The 17,038-nt window shown below is 43.3% G+C and overlaps 1 protein-coding gene across 6 annotated transcripts in view; it reads left to right on the forward strand.

Moving 5' to 3' along the window:
• The first annotated feature begins 7,632 nt into the window (after nucleotides 1–7,632).
• The window catches only part of ABCB5 (ATP binding cassette subfamily B member 5), a 47,843-nt gene continuing 38,437 nt past the window's right edge, over nucleotides 7,633–17,038 (forward strand). For 2 of the 6 annotated variants that reach the window (XM_083467835.1, XM_083467838.1), the window contains exon 1: nucleotides 7,633–7,717. The gene's annotated coding sequence lies outside the window, so the exon portion shown is untranslated. Of the gene's footprint in view, nucleotides 7,718–14,933; nucleotides 15,081–15,231; nucleotides 15,355–17,038 lie in introns of those variants that run through there. The other 4 variants (XM_083467834.1, XM_083467837.1, XM_083467839.1 and 1 more) reach the window with 3 other exon arrangements.

A 17,038-nucleotide genomic window follows, 5' to 3' on the forward strand; every position in this document is an offset into this window, starting at 1 on the left:
CCGCGTCCCTTCCTCCTCGCTTACATCAGGCCAAATGGAAACCCTAGACCTTTCACAAACCCTTTTTGTCTGCACCCACTAACACATGGCTGCAGGAGGGGCTCCACTCCCCTTCCTGTCTGTCGTGGTGTCATAGTGCTTTAAATGTATAGTGTAAATGTGGTTGGAGATGTCACAACCATAGGCTGTGGACTAAATCAAATGAACATATTGGTTACTACAACAAAGCGATTTTCATGCAGAGGTTTTGAATCATCTAAAGAAACAGTAATGTGTGTTTAAAATGAATAAATAAAGAGAGTTGGCAGATTCCTCTTTTCTTCTTTCTTCTACCATGATGCTTTAATAAACTGTAGATTTGCTAGTGGTAGAAACGCCCACTATTAAGGCAGTTCACTCTAACATGAAACATTGGGAAGTCTTGTTGGGCTCATGGCATTTTCCCTCCTCTGTCCTTGCATAATATTATTTGGTTCAGACAAGGTCATGGCTAATTTGTAAGATGTTCAGTTATCCTAGGCTCTTTGCAACGACCTTGTTAAGTTTATTTTTCTTCTGTTGTTGGAGTATATGTTATAATATGTCGTAAACCTAAAATCTTTTTTAAACACCTGTGACCTTGGTAGCTGTAATATAGTTGCACGAGGCTGGGTTTGCTGGGTTAGCCTTCAAAATCAATGAAACGTGTTTCTAATGAACCGTACAGGTAAGGGAGCAAAAAATGTCATTGTGGTTTTTTCTACATTAGAACAAATGCATTACTTATTAGTGCTGCACCCAAATGACTAAGCTGATATAATTCCTGATGGGCCCTTTCGGTTATTGATCACATGATCCGTGCTGATTGCCTTTATGAACACAGATAGCTTCCATAATTTCCTGTCAGGTTATTAATGCAATAATTTGACTCATTAGACTTTCCTTCCCAGTATGCACCACCAGGGGAAATACTGAGGGAACATTTCCATCACCCATCGCAAACCCAGATGGCTGCTGGTGATTTCTAAGTTAAACATTACATATATGTGAGTGCAAGGTATCTTAACAATGTATCCATAGTTTATAAAATATTCTGGAAACTCAAATATGCATAATCTCTCCGCTTGTGGATTCTGCTCCCCCCAGTTAATTTATATGTACTGTCATTTCCCCATTAGATTTGCACAGAAATTGAGCTCACAAGACAGTGTCCTTGTCCTTAAAATGTAAACAGAAGGCTGCCTTTATATATGACACTTTTTATAAATGGGAAAATTATATTTTTCTCATCTTGGCATCCTTGCATGCATTCAGACGCTGCTTCTCACAGTTATAAAGTCACAGAAAGCACCTCTGCTGATTTTTAGCATGACCAGTACAACTCTCATTTTCCATATGGAGAGAGCGATTCGCGATTAGAGAGTTAAGAAATTTTCATGACTGAAAGAGCCCCAAGATGCAGCCTAGAATCAGGTGTGTCAGGTTTCTCTCCTGCTTTACAAGTTTAGAATACAGGAGGTCACTGAAGAGAATGAACTTCCTTGCAGCAGTATAATCATCACACCCATTAAGATTTTTTACAGACATTTCTCACCCGCTGAGTGTTTCAAAGATAAAAAAATCTGATTTCAGGTAAATGTAGGGCTCCAAATCTCCCCTTGTGAATTGACAGTTTGAGTCAGGCTTTGCGCTGTTTAAAAACATCTTTAGTCTGCCATGGAACTGGTATGATGATGCCCCCAGATCCCAGTCACTCAACTTATTTTTGCTGTTTATTTTGACCGTCAGTGAATATGGTTGATGAGAGATTTCCAGGTACTGGAAGTATATCAGGGAGTAATAGTCTTCCTTTCTAATTATTATTATTATTATTATTATTATTATTATTATTATTATTATTACCACACACACACACACATACATACACACACACATTTGAGGAAGGGAATGACTTCCAGTCTTATAGTTTTGTTAGTCTGCTTCAGTAAAAGCAACAGAATCTTGGAAGCTAATCAATTTATTCTGGCATTACAGTCCACAAAAGCATATGTCATGATACGTCTGCTAGTCTTTAAGGTAGCTCAATACTCTTTACTGTCCCGTCCCCCCAGCAATAGACTTACAGTGTTGCCCCTCTCTACACTTTTACCTTTCTGAAGTGGATAGAAAATGAAAATAATTAGAGGGACATAATAGACTGAATAAGTTCATGCCACAATACACAAGTCTTTATGTGGCCACTTAATGCTGCCCTCCCTTCAGAAAGGGTAATCTGTGGCTGATACATACATATCATTCTGAAGAGACACAATCCTTCCATGACCATCGTATTGCCTCAGAGTTGGACATGTGCCTCAAGATTCAAACACTCTATGTATAACTGAGGTGACAGAAGCCATGTTCAGGTGCTTCTGCCCACTCACATTGAAACAAAAGGTCCTGTATGAGGATATGCCCCTCATTCACGTTTCTATGGGTTCACACTCTGTGCGTAGCAATGTATGTGCCTAAAGCTCCATGCATTTCCCTCCCACCCCTCTTGGGTGGAGGAACTTTGGGTGCCTATATCCGTACACATATAGAGTCCTTTCACACACTGTCAAAAGTTGAAGATGGGGGAATGGCCACTGTGTGGGCTGGGAGCGGAAAGGGAGCCAACGTAAACCCCCCTCCACCATGCATACGGAACTGTCTAGCCTTCCTAGTGTCTTTGTGAGGGAGGTGTGCCATGATGTGAACAGCATATGATGCCATTTGTATGAGAGAATAAGAATGTTGTTCCCATGCTAAGAATGTACCTCATAAGACAGAGACAACCACTTTTTTCCTTCAGGTGAGGGGGAACCAGATGCGGTCAAGCCAACCCCCACATAAAACTGAAGGCGATGTAGTCCCTGTATAAGGATCTATCTCACTTATGTGCATTTCAATTTGCCCTCAGTTATTCTCTTGTGGAAATTACAGAAGAACAAAACACTGCAGTTGGCCACACCAGTCGCCATTCTCAGACCACCACCCCTCAAAGAATCCTGCGCTTCTATCACCATAGCAATGAGCCACTTACAATCACTAAGATATAAGCTATTTTGCCTTCATTGGATTTTGTACAATCCTAGTGGAGATTATGCACTCCATGCACACTGGTGGTGTTCTATTATTATGATTACAGTATGCCCGGATCTTATGCGTGCTTAGCTCGCGTGATTTTGAGTATACGTGGGCAGGGTGGGGGTGCTCTCTCGAGATTTTGAAGGAAGTCAGCCCAAAGGCATGCCTAACACTCCCAGGGTTGGCGCACTGAGTAGGCCTTGCCCAAGAAACAAGGCCGAGAACTTAAATGCTCTTTTTGTGCTGAGTAAGCCCAAGCAGAACGCAGGTGGCACTGTGGGTTAAACCACAGAGCCTAGGACTTGCTGATCAGAAGGTCGGCAGTTTGAATCCCCACGACGGGGTGAGCTCCCATTGCCCAGTCCCTGCTCCTGCCAACCTAGCGGTTCAAAAGCACATCAAAGTGCAAGTAGATAAATAGGTACCGCTCCAATGGGAAGGTAAACGGCGTTTTCGTGCGCTGCTCTGGTTCGCCAGAAGCGGCTTAGTCATGTTGGCCACATGACCCGAAAGCTGTACGCCAGCTCCCTTGGCCAACAAAGCGAGATGAGCGCCACAACTCCAGAGTCGGCCACGACTGGACCTAATGGTCAGGGGTCCCTTTACCTTTACCTTAGGCCCAAGCAGACCTGGCATGAAAATAACTTTTAAGCTCTTAGTCTTGTTTCCAGGCAAGGTCTGTTCAACAAACCAGCTCTGGGACAGATAGCATTGTTCTCTCTCTCTTTCCCCCCACCAGCTACTTTATAGAAGGCAGGCTAGCTAGCCACAGGGTGGTTCTAAGGTTAACACAATTTTTGCCATATGCAATTTTTGCTCTATGCATTACCCTTGGAGCCAAACCCCTGTGTAAGATGCAGCCCAGCTATGTTGTTGTCCTCATGATTATCTTTTGCAACTAGTATTGCATGATTGCATCTCAGTCACCTAAGATTATATTTAAAGTCTTCACTATGATGATAACCTTGATGTCTCAGAAGCCCTGGGCAAACATGATTGATAGACCCTGGTGGAAATACAAGATGGGCAATGTTTTTCATGTGTTTGCTGAGCTAGCTCTCTCCACTCTCTGTAGGTACAAGGTCTTTCCATTCCTCTCCTTTTATGGTAAGAAGTAAACTACATTGACCTAGGAAAAGTTGCAAATCATGCCCTGCCCTGAAGTGTAAACTTCAATGACCTCCTAAGAGCAGCCAAATTCTTTTATTTTGCTAGTTAAACCTTCCCTACAGTGTATGTATTGTATACATTTCCTTGAAGACAATTAAGATTTTTTTCTTTTTCTGAGCAAAGGGGAATGATCATGTCCTGCAAGGACAATTCTGTACAAGAACAAAATCTAGCATGATGCAATCATGCTGAAACTAATTAGGGCTGGATATAGTCAGTGGCCAGATGAGAGCCCAGCCATAGCAAAACCTGAATTTTGCGAAGTAAGAAGGGTGCAATATACATGCAACACAGAGAATAAGTATAAACACGAAAGAAGATAGGGTATGTTACTCAGCTCAATTTCTGGGGCAAATCTGCCTGCACGGTTAAAGTCATAATGCCACAAACTGTGGAGTGGAATGGAAGCAAACTTTGATCAAGGAAACCGTGGGTGATTGTTTAAGCCAGGCGTGGCCAACCTCGGCCCTCCAGCTGTTTTGAGACTACAACTCCCATCATCCCTAGCTAACAGGACCAGTGGTCAGGGATGATGGGAACTGTAGTCCCCAAACAGCTGGAGGGCCAAGTTGGGCCATGCCTGGCAAGCAGTCCTGAATATCTGCTTTAAGGGTTGGCATGCCTCAGTCTACCTGGACCCCCTGCTGGAGCATGAGAACAGAAGGCTTGGCAAGGCTTTAGTCCAGCTGAAATCAGGTGCCAGGGTAAAGATAAGAGGCTGGTTAGCAGCTCTGAGGGACCCTCACGAGACTCCTTATAAGCAGTGCTATTCTTCTAGAAAAAGAAGTGCCAGAACTCACCATGAACACTTCCCTTCTTCTCTTAGAATGGCAATGGTGCCCATCTGAGAGGGGCCAGAACTGAATTCTGGTGAGTTCCGGCTGGAAAAAAAGCCCTGTTTGTATGGCTTGGGAATATGTCACTCCCAAAAAAATCTTTAAATAAAAGTAAAATAAAATGTCTTTTACAGGAGTACTGTCCTATTTGACATTTACCAACAAGAGAAGTGAATTTCAATGAGAAAAGGTGGGGAGTGAACAGGGATCAAAAGGAGATTGCACTCAGTGCCTCAATCCTTGTTCTTTCTTCTTTCTTGATTTTTAAAAAGCTCTAAGGTTGCTGATTCGCTTTTTTGCTTTCTCTTGGAGAAAAGAAGGGTTTTCATGCATTAAACCTGTCCCTGTTTGTGGTCATTTCTCTCTGAATCAGCAGCTGAAATGGAAAAATTTTGAGCAGATTGAGCTTTTATAGCTTTTGTTTAATTCTCCACACACACACATACACACACACACATATATACCATAAGCATAATAGCAGCAAATAGAAATCAACAGCATATTATACATAGGTGAATATGGCAGAAGGGAGAAATATAAGATACAGTACAGTGGTGCCCCGCAAAACGAATGCCTCGCAAGACGGAAAACCCGCTAGACGAAAGGGTTTTCCGTTTTTGAGCTGCTTCGCAAGACGAATTTCCCTATGGGCTTGCTTCGCAAGATGAAAACGTCTTGCGAGTGTTCTGATTTTTTTCTGCTCCCCCCCCCTTTTTCTAAGCCGCTAAGCTGCTAATAGCCTTTTAGCCGCTAAGCCGCTAAACCGCTAATAGTGCTATCCACTAAGCCGCTAATAGGGTTGCTTTGCAAGACGAAAAAACCGCTAGACGAAGAGACTCGCGGAACGGATTGTTTTCGTCTTGCGAGGCACCACTGTATCTATTTCTCCCTTCCGCCATATTCTTGTATATATGCTCCAGTTTCCTTAAATGTTTCATAAATGACTGGCGGAGCTATTCTAGGCGCAATTTTGGAATGATGGTAGAAGCTATATTTGGTGGAATTCCCCTCTAGAAATGAGTATATAAAATATGATGGTGATAAAGTATAGGAGCACTTTCAGGATGTGGACTTGATGACAAGTTTACGGGAGCAGCAATAAAACAATAAAGCAGCAAGCAGCCACATGAGAAAAATGCAGAGCATATGTGCTACTTTAGAAGGTTGGCTGTGAAGCCACAGGCCACTAAGTAAGGTTCCGTCAGCTGCTGCTACCTTGAGTTTTTTTTATATATAAAAAGCAATAACCTGAGTTGTCAGTGCACAACCACATTGTTGATTGAATCAGACTAATGCAAGTGCATAACTGGGAAGCTGCCCTTGGCCCCAGTAATTGAGCTCCTGCTATGTTGGCATTAATACTTGTAGCTAGAAACTGGAGCGGCTGCTAACATACCTTGACACTTCTCATGCTGTGAACTTACCGTAAATATTAGCAAATGTCTCGACTAATTGTTTCATTTTTTCTAAAATAACAACACGGCTGTAATTGTTTGCAAAATGTTCGTGGAAATTTACAACTGAACTCCACTTTTCACTAACAAACATCACCCAGTTGCTGTCCACCAGATCCACAGACCTTCAGTTGGGCAGGTTGTTGCATGCCACCCCAATCCCTGAGTGGTGTGAGATTCTAGGGGTCAAAACACTTATGCAGGGTTCATGTTTCCTTCGGAAATGAGGCAAGGCGGAAACTGTGGTGTCTTTAGGATATGTGGTTTATTGACACATCTATACAACCTGAGCCCACAATGGAGGGGCTTCCAGCATTACACTCCAGGAAAGTCCTGTTTCTCCCATGGCTGTGTACTGTATTCCCTGAGGAGGAGTTCCATTAATTAGTTCACTTTTCCACTTGTGAGTACCTAATGCAGGATGACATCAAGATCACCAAGACTGAAGAAATTGGCTGCGTGGTCAACCCATATGTACACCCTCTGGGGCTGGGAAGGTTGCCCCCATGCCCTGATCAGCTAAGTAAAACTTACACTCCTGTATCCAGTCGTGTGTGTGTGCGCACGCATAAAATGGTCTTTGACATTGGTCAGATGGCCCCCAATTGGATGAGGATTGTGGATTTCAGCACCTATGTGTGTCTGTATGCCAATTACTGTTTTAGTGGAATCCATGACTCTGATGCTTAGTATAAGGGTGAGGCAAGCTAGTTTTGTTATTTTCTGTTCTGTAGTCAAATTCCTAAACATATCTTTCCGTTGTTAGCCTTTTTCCTGGGTTTGTATGCTTATGTTTATGTTTATAACCTCCTTGAGAAAGTATTGTGTTTATCCTGGCCTGGCATCTTAGAGTAATCTTGGTGCCTCTGAATCTGGTAGCTGGGTGCCACAGCCTGTGAAAGTTCTAGCTAGCTCCCTAAGTTCATTGACACTGAAATATCACGCCATGTTTGTTGATTTAAAAGATGCAGTGCATTTGTTCTCTGGGCCAAAGTATACTGTAATAACACAATGGTTTTATAATATGGTACACAGTATTTAGAGTTCAAAATGTGCCTCAGGATTTCCTGTGTGTGAAATGTCAGGCTGCTAACTCCACCTCTGCAAGATTTCGCTTTTGTTTACTCTGAGGAGCAAACAGAACCCTTGCTAAGGAGCCATCCCAAAAAGGTAAAACGGGGGGGGGGTGTTACCAGAAAGTCAGAACTATCAATAGTAAATACTGACAGGTGGGATGAACTGTGGGGGTGTTGGATAACTCTTTAAAAACTTTGTGTTATTGTTGCAGCACTTACTCTTTCATGTTTCAAAAGTAGATTTATTCATCTTCCAGTTTTAAAGATACACATTCCATATTCTGTCAAAGACTCCATGCCCTCCCTGTTTCTAGCGCAGGGGTTGTGGCCAGAATCTAAACTTTATATTCTACACAGAATATATACTTCAGACAGTGTGGTTTCTAATTTTCCCCGTGTTGAACAGTAGATTTCCTAGTGAGATATTATAAGTTTCTTTTGAAACTCTTCTCTGGTTCAGTGCTGTGGGGCGAGAGGAGTTGCTATTCAAGAAATATAAGCTGAAAGCACCCTCAGCTTACATCAGATCATGAACTACAGTGGTGCCTCGCAAGACGAAATTAATTCATTCCGCGAGTTTTGTCGTCTTGCGATTTTTTTCGTCTTGCGAAGCACGGTGTCGGGAAAGTTTTGGAAAAGCTTCAAAAATCACCAAAGTCTTTAAAAACCTCAAAAAAAGGCTACCACACCACGTTCTATGAGTTGCTCCTCGAAGTCAAGTCGCAACTGTATTAACGGTGTTAAGAAAAAGGAAACAAACTTGCAAGGCGTTTCCGTCTTGCGAAGCAAGCCCATAGGGAAAATCGTCTTGCGAAGCAACTCAAAAAACCAAAAACCCTTTTGTTTTGCGAGTTTTTTGTCTTGCGAGGCATTCGTCTTGCGAGGTACCACTGTACTGCAGAATTGATGCTTTTGAATTATGGTGCTGGAGGAGACTCTTGAGAGTCCCATGGACTGCAAGAAGATCCAACCTATCCATTCTTAAGGAAATCAGCCCTGAGTGCTCACTGGAAGGACAAATCATGAAGCTGAGGCTCCAGTACTTTGGCCACCTCATGAGAAGAGAAGTTTCCCTGGAAAAGACCCTGATGTTGGGAAAGATGGAGGGCACAAGAAGAAGGGGACGACAGAGGACAAGATGGTTGGACAGTGTTCTCGAAGCTACCAGCATGAGTTTGACCAAACTGCGGGAGGCAGTGGAAGACAGGAGTGCCTGGCGTGCTCTTGTCCAGGGGTCACAAAGAGTTGGACACGACTAAATGACTAAACAACAACAACAACTGCAGACTAGATGACCCTGGATGTACCTTCTAACTCCACAATGTTATGATTCTATATAACTAGGCTCTGCTCTGACCCTCACATATAGACATATATGGACCCATCAAATCTCATGAATAGGGCTCACTAAATATGGACTTGTTTTCCCTTCCTACTATTAACACTCTGGTTTATTGTTGGAAGGAAGAGAATACCGGTATGTGTCATATATACATAGCCCTTTCAGTGAACACGTATAGATGTAAGAATTCTAAGTGACTGCACATACAATCTGGATTAATTAAAGCTGAGCTCAAAAGGATCATCTCGTGAATGTGGATGAAGGAATAGGAAAGTTGAAACCATTTTTATTTATTTTTTTGGCTTTTTAAATAATAATAAAAATCAAGCTTCATCCTGTGCTTTTCATAATGTTCTTTTCCTTGGCGTGGGGAAAGTGTTGCCATTTAATTTCTGTACATCAGGATGCTGTTCAAGGTGAGAAGCAGGAAACGAAGATGATTCTATCCATTTGTGAAAGCCCTGGATGTTTTGTCTTTGGTAAAATGGGAATGCCATGGTGACAGTGCAGTAAAACAGCATTATGTGGGGCTTTTGTATGTTGGATGCTTTTATAACATCATCCAAAGAGAAGGCAGTTAGGGTTAACTGAACATTTATAGGAACTTGGCAAGACTGCTTTTGGAAGCCTACATTGTCCTGAAGGCTGCCTTAATCTTTTAAATTTATGATAGCCTGACTGTTTTAATTTTTTTCTTTCATCAGTTAAGCTCTGCTGATGTCCATCAATTTTGGGTTTGACACAGGTTCAAAGAATGTATGGCTATAGTTATACCTCTCACCTATTGTAGTAGAGAAGATGGAGAAACTCACGCTGAACCAAATGTGACTAATGCCAGGACAGAAGGCATTTGGTGTCGAAGACTTCCTATTTTAGTAAACAAACAAAACACTGTTACCATGCAGAAGTACATTGCTTGTGTTGTTTGCTCTAGGAAAAAGGAAAGCGGTTGAGTTATACTCCTAAATTTCTAGTCAATCATGAGTTAGAAAGATCTATGAACAATTAATACAGTACAGTAGTACCTCGGGTTAAGAACTTAATTTGTTCTGGAGGTCCGTTCTTAACCTGAAACTGTTCTTAACCTGAGATACCACTTTAGCTAATGGGGCCTCCTGCTGCTGCCACCGCGTGATTTCTGTTCTCATCCTGAAGCAAAGTTCTTAACCCGAGGTACTATTTCTGGGTTAGTGGAAGATGCCTTGACCATGCAGGACCAAATAAGCAACACCGATCCCATTAGCCTTCCATGCTCTAGAAAAGCAGGTGGGGGTGTTGGCTGTCCCTTCCTGAAGGTGTGTGAGGTGCTTTCTGACAGCAGAACACTAGAGGACATGGGGCACCTTCACGCAGCCATATCTAACGGCGCAGCTCCGCTCACTTCAGGTCTGACAGGGAGTCTAACACAGCCAGCCAGATCTTGTGGACTCAGGAATATATGTAATACAAATCACCCGACTACAGAGAGAGGTTGGGTTCATTTTATGTTTGACTGCTTACACATCACTCTGCTTCCAACATCGCTAAAATAATGGCTTCCATAAAAATTGTGTATCCTTATTTATATGCACAGATTCAATTTTAGAAATATTGCTAGAATTTAAATTGAAAGACCATGCATCTGCCATAATGGCCTGCACCCCTGCTTCTAGGCGCTGTTGATGGGTAGTTTCAAAGACCCCCTAAGCAGATCTTCAAACAGAGGGCTGTCCTCTGAAAGGAAGAATACATTGACACCTGAACCTCAGCCCTTAGCATTCTCTTGTTTCTGTGGTCAGAATTTTTAAATCAGTCCAATAATATGTATCATTTGACATTCTTTATAGGCCAAGTAACAAGCTACTCTTTTAGAAATAGCTGTGGCTCTTGCATCTACTCTTTGCTACATACATATTGTATTGCCTGTTTCCATATTCAGCTAACAGAGATCACAGAGACAATAAGTTTGTGACCCGCAAACCAGCATTCAGATCCAACTGAAGAAAGACTGACATTTCCTTACCTGTGTTTTTGTTAAACATTGTGCAATGAGACAGTGCCCTTGAGCCTTCTTGCTGGTGACTTCTGTCAGCTGGCAATTGGGACAGAGTTATTTCTGATAAGGAAAGGGGAAGCAAGCAGCCTGCAGCTGCTGAGGCTCTGGCCAATGGCTAAGGTCACGCTGGCCTCAGCCTTGCTGTAGTGTTTTGCTTATTTATTTATTCAGTTATCTGTTCAAGATTTTTACATCCCACCTTTCCTGCGATCTGGAGCTCAAGGCAGCTAAGAACTAATAAAATTGCACAAAATAAGTCATCATTTAATTGAAACTGCAGTCATAGCAGCAACCATTTTTGTTTTAATATATTTTTCTTAAAGATTTCTTAGTTTACAAAAATACGTGCATTGTCTCTCTTTTTCCAAGTAGCGTTTTCTACAGATCAGTTTCATTTGTTGTGAGACATCAGTGTTACATACAGTGTTAGGTTAGGAAGAAAAGAGGGGGGAAGAGGGGGAGGGGGAATGCTGAGTGGGGTGGAGTTGGCTGGCAGTGGCGTAGCGTGGGTTGTCAGCACCCAGGGCAAGGCAAGTAATTTGCGCCCCCTCTGCCCTAGGGGTAGAGAGCTGCGAGTGCGAGCGCGCCCCCCCCCCAGATGTTGCGCCTGGTGCGGCCGGTCCCCCCTGCACCCCCCACGCTACGCCACTGTTGGGTGGCGATGCCTCTATTCTTCTACTTAGTGTATGTGTGGGGTTTTGTTTCAGCGTCCCTTGTGTGGGTTCTCTTACTATTCACTTGGTGTATTTCCTTGGTAGTGAGAGAGGTTGGGGGCGGCCTAGGGTGTGGGTGGTTGTTTTTGATTGGCTGTGGTGAACTTTGTTTTCGTGTGTGAGTGGGATGTGTGTTTGTGTTTGGATCAGGTTAGCTAGATTGATTCATATGCTGTTGAGGGATTCTTGTTGTTGTCTTGTTGGACTGTGTATGTGATAAAGGAGAACCATACCGGAGTGAAGGCTTCTTCTTTGTCCCCGTGTCAGTTTCAGTTTATTGGTGAGCTTTTTCTAATAAGGCTGTTTCCCATACTATTTGATACCATTGGTCCATGCATCCTCCTGACAAGTCTCTCCAGTGTCTGGTTATGATGCTTCTGGCTGCAGAGAGTAGGTGTGTTATGAGCTCTTCATGATGTGAGTAGGCATTATTATCTTGGAAGATGTTTAGTAGAGCCAGTTCTGGGGTGATTTCTAATACTTGCTTAGTTCTTTTGCATTTTTCTTGTATGATTGATGTCCAGAAGAGTTGGATTTGGGGACATTCCCACCACATGTGGAGGTATGTACCTGTGGAGGTGCATCCTTTCCAGCATTTTGGTGAGGTTTCTGGGCATATAGCAGCAACAATTCAATGCCAAATAGTATCCGTAAAGTCACACCTGGAAATGGTTTACCCCCTTACACAAGCGCTTGGCCAGTATAAATCTCTACAATGTGTACGACCTGGGAGGGATACCTCCTCCCCTCCATCTCCCTCGGCGCAGGCAAATATTGTCCCCAGCAAACAGGTGAGATTTCAAAGTGTAACATTTAATAAAGCCCATTTCAATTTAACTAGTGTAATGCGATAAAAATACAGTGGTGCCCCGCAAGACGAATGCCTCGCAAGACGGAAAACTCGCTAGACGAAAGAGTTTTCCGTTTTGGAGGTGCTTCGCAAAACGAATCTCCTATGGGCTTGCTTCGCAAGACGAAAATGTATTGCGAGTTCCTGTGGGTTTTTTTCCCTTTTCCCCCCTTTTTCTAAGCCGCTAAGCCACATATCAGCTGATCCGATAAGCCGATAAGCTGCTAAAAGCCGCTAAAAGCCGCTAATAGCGCTAATAGCGCTAATCCGCTAATCCGTCAATGGCCTTGCTTCGCAAGACAAAAAAACCGCTAGACGAAGAGACTCTCAGAATGGATTCTTTTCGTCTTGCGAGGCACCACTGTACAACAAATACAGCAGAATAATTTGCTAATAGAGTAGGGAAATAAAAACACCAATATCGTATCTTACCCTCTTCTCCTCCCTCCCTCAGTGGCAGCAGTAATATCAAGTTAAAAACTGCAAGATATTGCAACCAAACCACACCGTTTCCGCAACTGCTTACAGTCTAGTGTTCTTGCTGGAAAGGAGGAGGTAAACCCTCCCAGGGGCCCTGATAGCGGAAGTTGGATTGTGCTTCTCACTTCTGGGTTTTTGTGTCTCCCCCCCCCAACCCCCCGCCCCAAGTAATATCTGCACAAGAAGCAGCAAAGTAACTGATTCTGATATGAGAGGCATTCCCTTCACAGCATGCCAAGTGTCTTCTCAAGCTAGAGCTAGGCCCAAGGTAATTTTGCTCTGCTTTTTAAAGAAGCTGCTGGCTGTACCAAAGCCATCAAAGTACACTACAATTATGTATTTTATTTTATTTTTGGACAAAAATTCTAAAATGATGCAAATCATACCGTGAGCTATGCAGAAAGAGGAAGTGAAGGCTGTCATCCTCAAAGAAAAACGTTGATGGTCAGAGTTGGAAGAGCTAAGGTCAAGCTTCACTTACGTAGCAACCACTAAGGTTGCTTGGAATGGTGTTATGGGCGAGGGTGTGTTGTCATTTCCCCATCAGAGTAGCAGCCCAAAGAGCGCAGGGCTCTAAACTGCCTTTACAATTGAAAATAAGAATTCCCAGAATGGACCTTGCAAGGATGTGTGCATTATGTCTATATTTGTGGTACATGCATGTTCTACGGCAGCGTAGTCTGGCTTTCAATTTTTGTATATACCGTATTTTTCGCTCTATAAGGCGCACCAGACCACAAGACGCACCTAGTTTTTGGAGGAGGAAAACAAGAAAAAAAATATTCTGAATCTCAGAAGCCAGAACAGCAAGAGGGATCGCTGCGCAGTGAAAGCAGCAATCCCTCTTGCTGTTCTAGCTTCTGGGATAGCTGCGCAGCCTGCATTCGCTCCATAAGACGCACACACATTTCCCCTTACTTTTTAGGAGGGGAAAAGTGAGTCTTATAGAGCAAAAAATACGGTAAATCGGATCATCAGCTGTACTTAAGAACGACATTCCTGAGCTGTTTTCTACATTTAACCTGGTTCTTGAGATATTTACAACCATATATGACAACTGATAGGGGCATTTTAAGGTTGCCTGAGCTACAAGGAAGCCACTTGCCTGGGAGAAGCTCCCATGCTGCCATCATAACATGTAAATCAGGGGTTATCCGCCTTTTTGGACCCTTGTGCATGACTCAAATTTTGAGAGAGCGCTGGAGAAACCCATCAGAAAATAGGTTGCCAAGGGTGCCAGTGAAAGCCTCTGTGGGTGACCCCTGATGTAAATTATCCAATTACAATGATCAGTGGGGCCTGATATCCCAGGTCCCAAATACCTAATTGGCACTCAGACAATTGATCAGATCGATCCCCGTTCATGTGGTTTGGCCATTGAAATACTACACAAGCTAGGATGCCGCTGCTTGCAGAAGAGCAACTTCTAGTCAACAGGATCCATGTTTAAAGGATCTTCCAGTACAGGTTCAGGTCTTAACTACATAGAAAACTGTGTTTTGTAGCTGTCCCGCTCATCTGGAGGGCACCAGATTGGCGAAGCCTGTGATGGGTGGGATAAATCCGGACCAACGTTTGAGTTGAGCTGGACAAAAATAGAAAGTCTCTGCAGCTCCCAAGTTAATTATTGTTGACTTTACAGGCAGTCTCAAAATACCAGGAGGAGGGTCAGTTGCTCCTATATACTTCAAGTATTTTACATGGCATTTTCATTTTAAAAGTCGTTTCGGAGCTCGCCACTGAACTGAGCCCAACATACCCAGACAGAGGCATATATCTGCTTCCGGACTGGTTTTCTTTTTTTCATCCTTTTTTCCTAGCTTTAGGGTTGCTAAGGGGAATTCTGCAGGTCACGCAACCTTCCACCTTCCTCGAGGCGAAAGAGCCGTGTGGGCGTGCCTCCTTTATAGCTGTAAAGGGGCGTTCACGCGGCGCAGCTCGCAGGCGAAGCTTGCATCCCCCGGCGAAGGCATTCCGGTCCGGAGCGCCTGGGCTTGCCGCGCGCCAGCGGCGTCTCAGGTCCCCATCGGGTCCCAGGTGAGTTGCTGCAGGATTGCAATGTTGGGGGGGGGGGTGAGGGGATGGATAGCGGTCACACTTGGAAGGCTTCTCTCATTGCATCAGACTCCTTCAGCCGACCAGAAAGTTTTTGGACCGCAGTTTCTGCCTTTCTGATCTTAGGAGTCTACTCTGAAGTAAGTCCCACTGGGCTCAGTAGCACTTAACCCTCAGGGAAGTGCCTATAGGACTGGTGGAGCCTCGAGATTTCGGGCTGCTTGGCAAGTGCAAGCCTGCGCGTGTCTACTCTGAAGTAAGTTGCTGTGAGATCAGTAGGGCTTACTCGCGGGTAAGGGATTTTACAGGGCTGCCGCCTTAAGAATGTTTCGGTTTTTAAGCCAGATTTTAGCAACGCGTTGTAAAGAATAAAGTAATGAGGCTTTACTTGTAAAAGAGACATCCTCACACGTCCAAGTGGTTGTCCGTGCGCGCGCGCGCGATTTAAGTTAAGAATGTGCGTGACGCCCCCCTCTGCCTTTGGGGCAGAAGCCCCACCTCAGCAATGCACGCAGGATGGATTGACACATGTCTACACAACCTGCTGCCTTTGGATTCTTTCAGCTGTGGTGGAAGAGCGAGGTAATGGCATTTGCCTCCTATCTATCACTCCAGCTTCCCCTCCCCTCTCCCGAGGTCCTTTGGGTCAGGTTAATCAAAGTTACCTGTTACCAGTTACCTGCCAGGGATACCCCCAACCCGACATCCCTTAATATACAATAGCCCATTATCCTGATGGGAAACAGAATTTGGTTATCCATGAAATTCTACTCAATATTGATCCAGAGCAGAACTCTGACATATAGTTAGCAGAGTAAAAACTTAAAAACTTTCCCCCAAAAAATAGACCGGAGGTAACTGTATTTCATCCAGCAAAGCTTTACTGCTACTGACGGCAAATGAACATAATAGTCACAAATCCAATAACGTGGTACCTCTGGTTACGTACTTAATTCGTTCCAGAGGTCCGTTCTTAACCTGAAACTGTTCTTAACCTGAAGCACCACTTTAGCTAATGGGGCTTCTTGCTGCTGCCGCGCCGCCACTGCGCGATTTCTGTTCTCATCCTGAAACAAAGTTCTTAACCCAACGTACTATTTCTGGGTTACCGGAGTTTGTAACCTGAAGCGTATGTAACCTGAAGCTTATGTAACCCGAGGTACCACTGTATACATTCTGGATTGGCACTGTCCATAAGAAATCCAGTTGCAGCAGACTTAACTTAAACTTACAATAACTTATAATAAGTCTAAACCTTAACACTAAGCTTATTCTTGTAGCCTCTAACAATCCAAAGTCACTTCCTGCCCTCTTTTAATCCATTTGAGTTTTGGAGAATCTCTGTTGCATTCTAGAACAGTAGCTTTATTAGTAAATAAACAGAAAAGTGTGTGTGTGTGTTGTGTCACCCTAAAAGATGAAACAATTTCATCTGGTAGAAATAGATTCAAGGCTAGTGTGTGCTGTGATAAATTTTAGTCTTTAAGGTGCCACATAGTACCTTTTCTGTCTCTGATACGTGTTCATCAAGGGGTTATCCTTTCTGTATAAATTATACTATGAATAAATCCAAAGATTGAGTACTCTTGAAAATTTCTACTTGTTCAGATATATTACACAGCAATAACAGGATTCTAAATGTCAAACTGAATCGGTGAATGGTAGAATGATTTTACACAATAGAGAACTGCAAACAGGAAAAAGACAGAATTCCTTTACAGTTAGTTAGTATATTTATATACTGCTTCAAACACTCAGCTGTGTCCCAAACCTATTTACAATAATAAAATACAAAAGACACTTTGAAACAAATCAAACAGTGCAAATACAAGATACTGTACTAAAAAAGATTTGGCCAAGAAAAAGCTATTTTAAAACATATTTTCATGTATATGAATCTGTTTATCTTGGATGCCTGCACTTACACAGGTGCCTCCCAA

This window comes from Podarcis liolepis, assembly GCF_965112155.1.
Source record: "Podarcis liolepis genome assembly, chromosome: 12".
Lineage (NCBI taxonomy): Eukaryota > Metazoa > Chordata > Lepidosauria > Squamata > Lacertidae > Podarcis > Podarcis liolepis.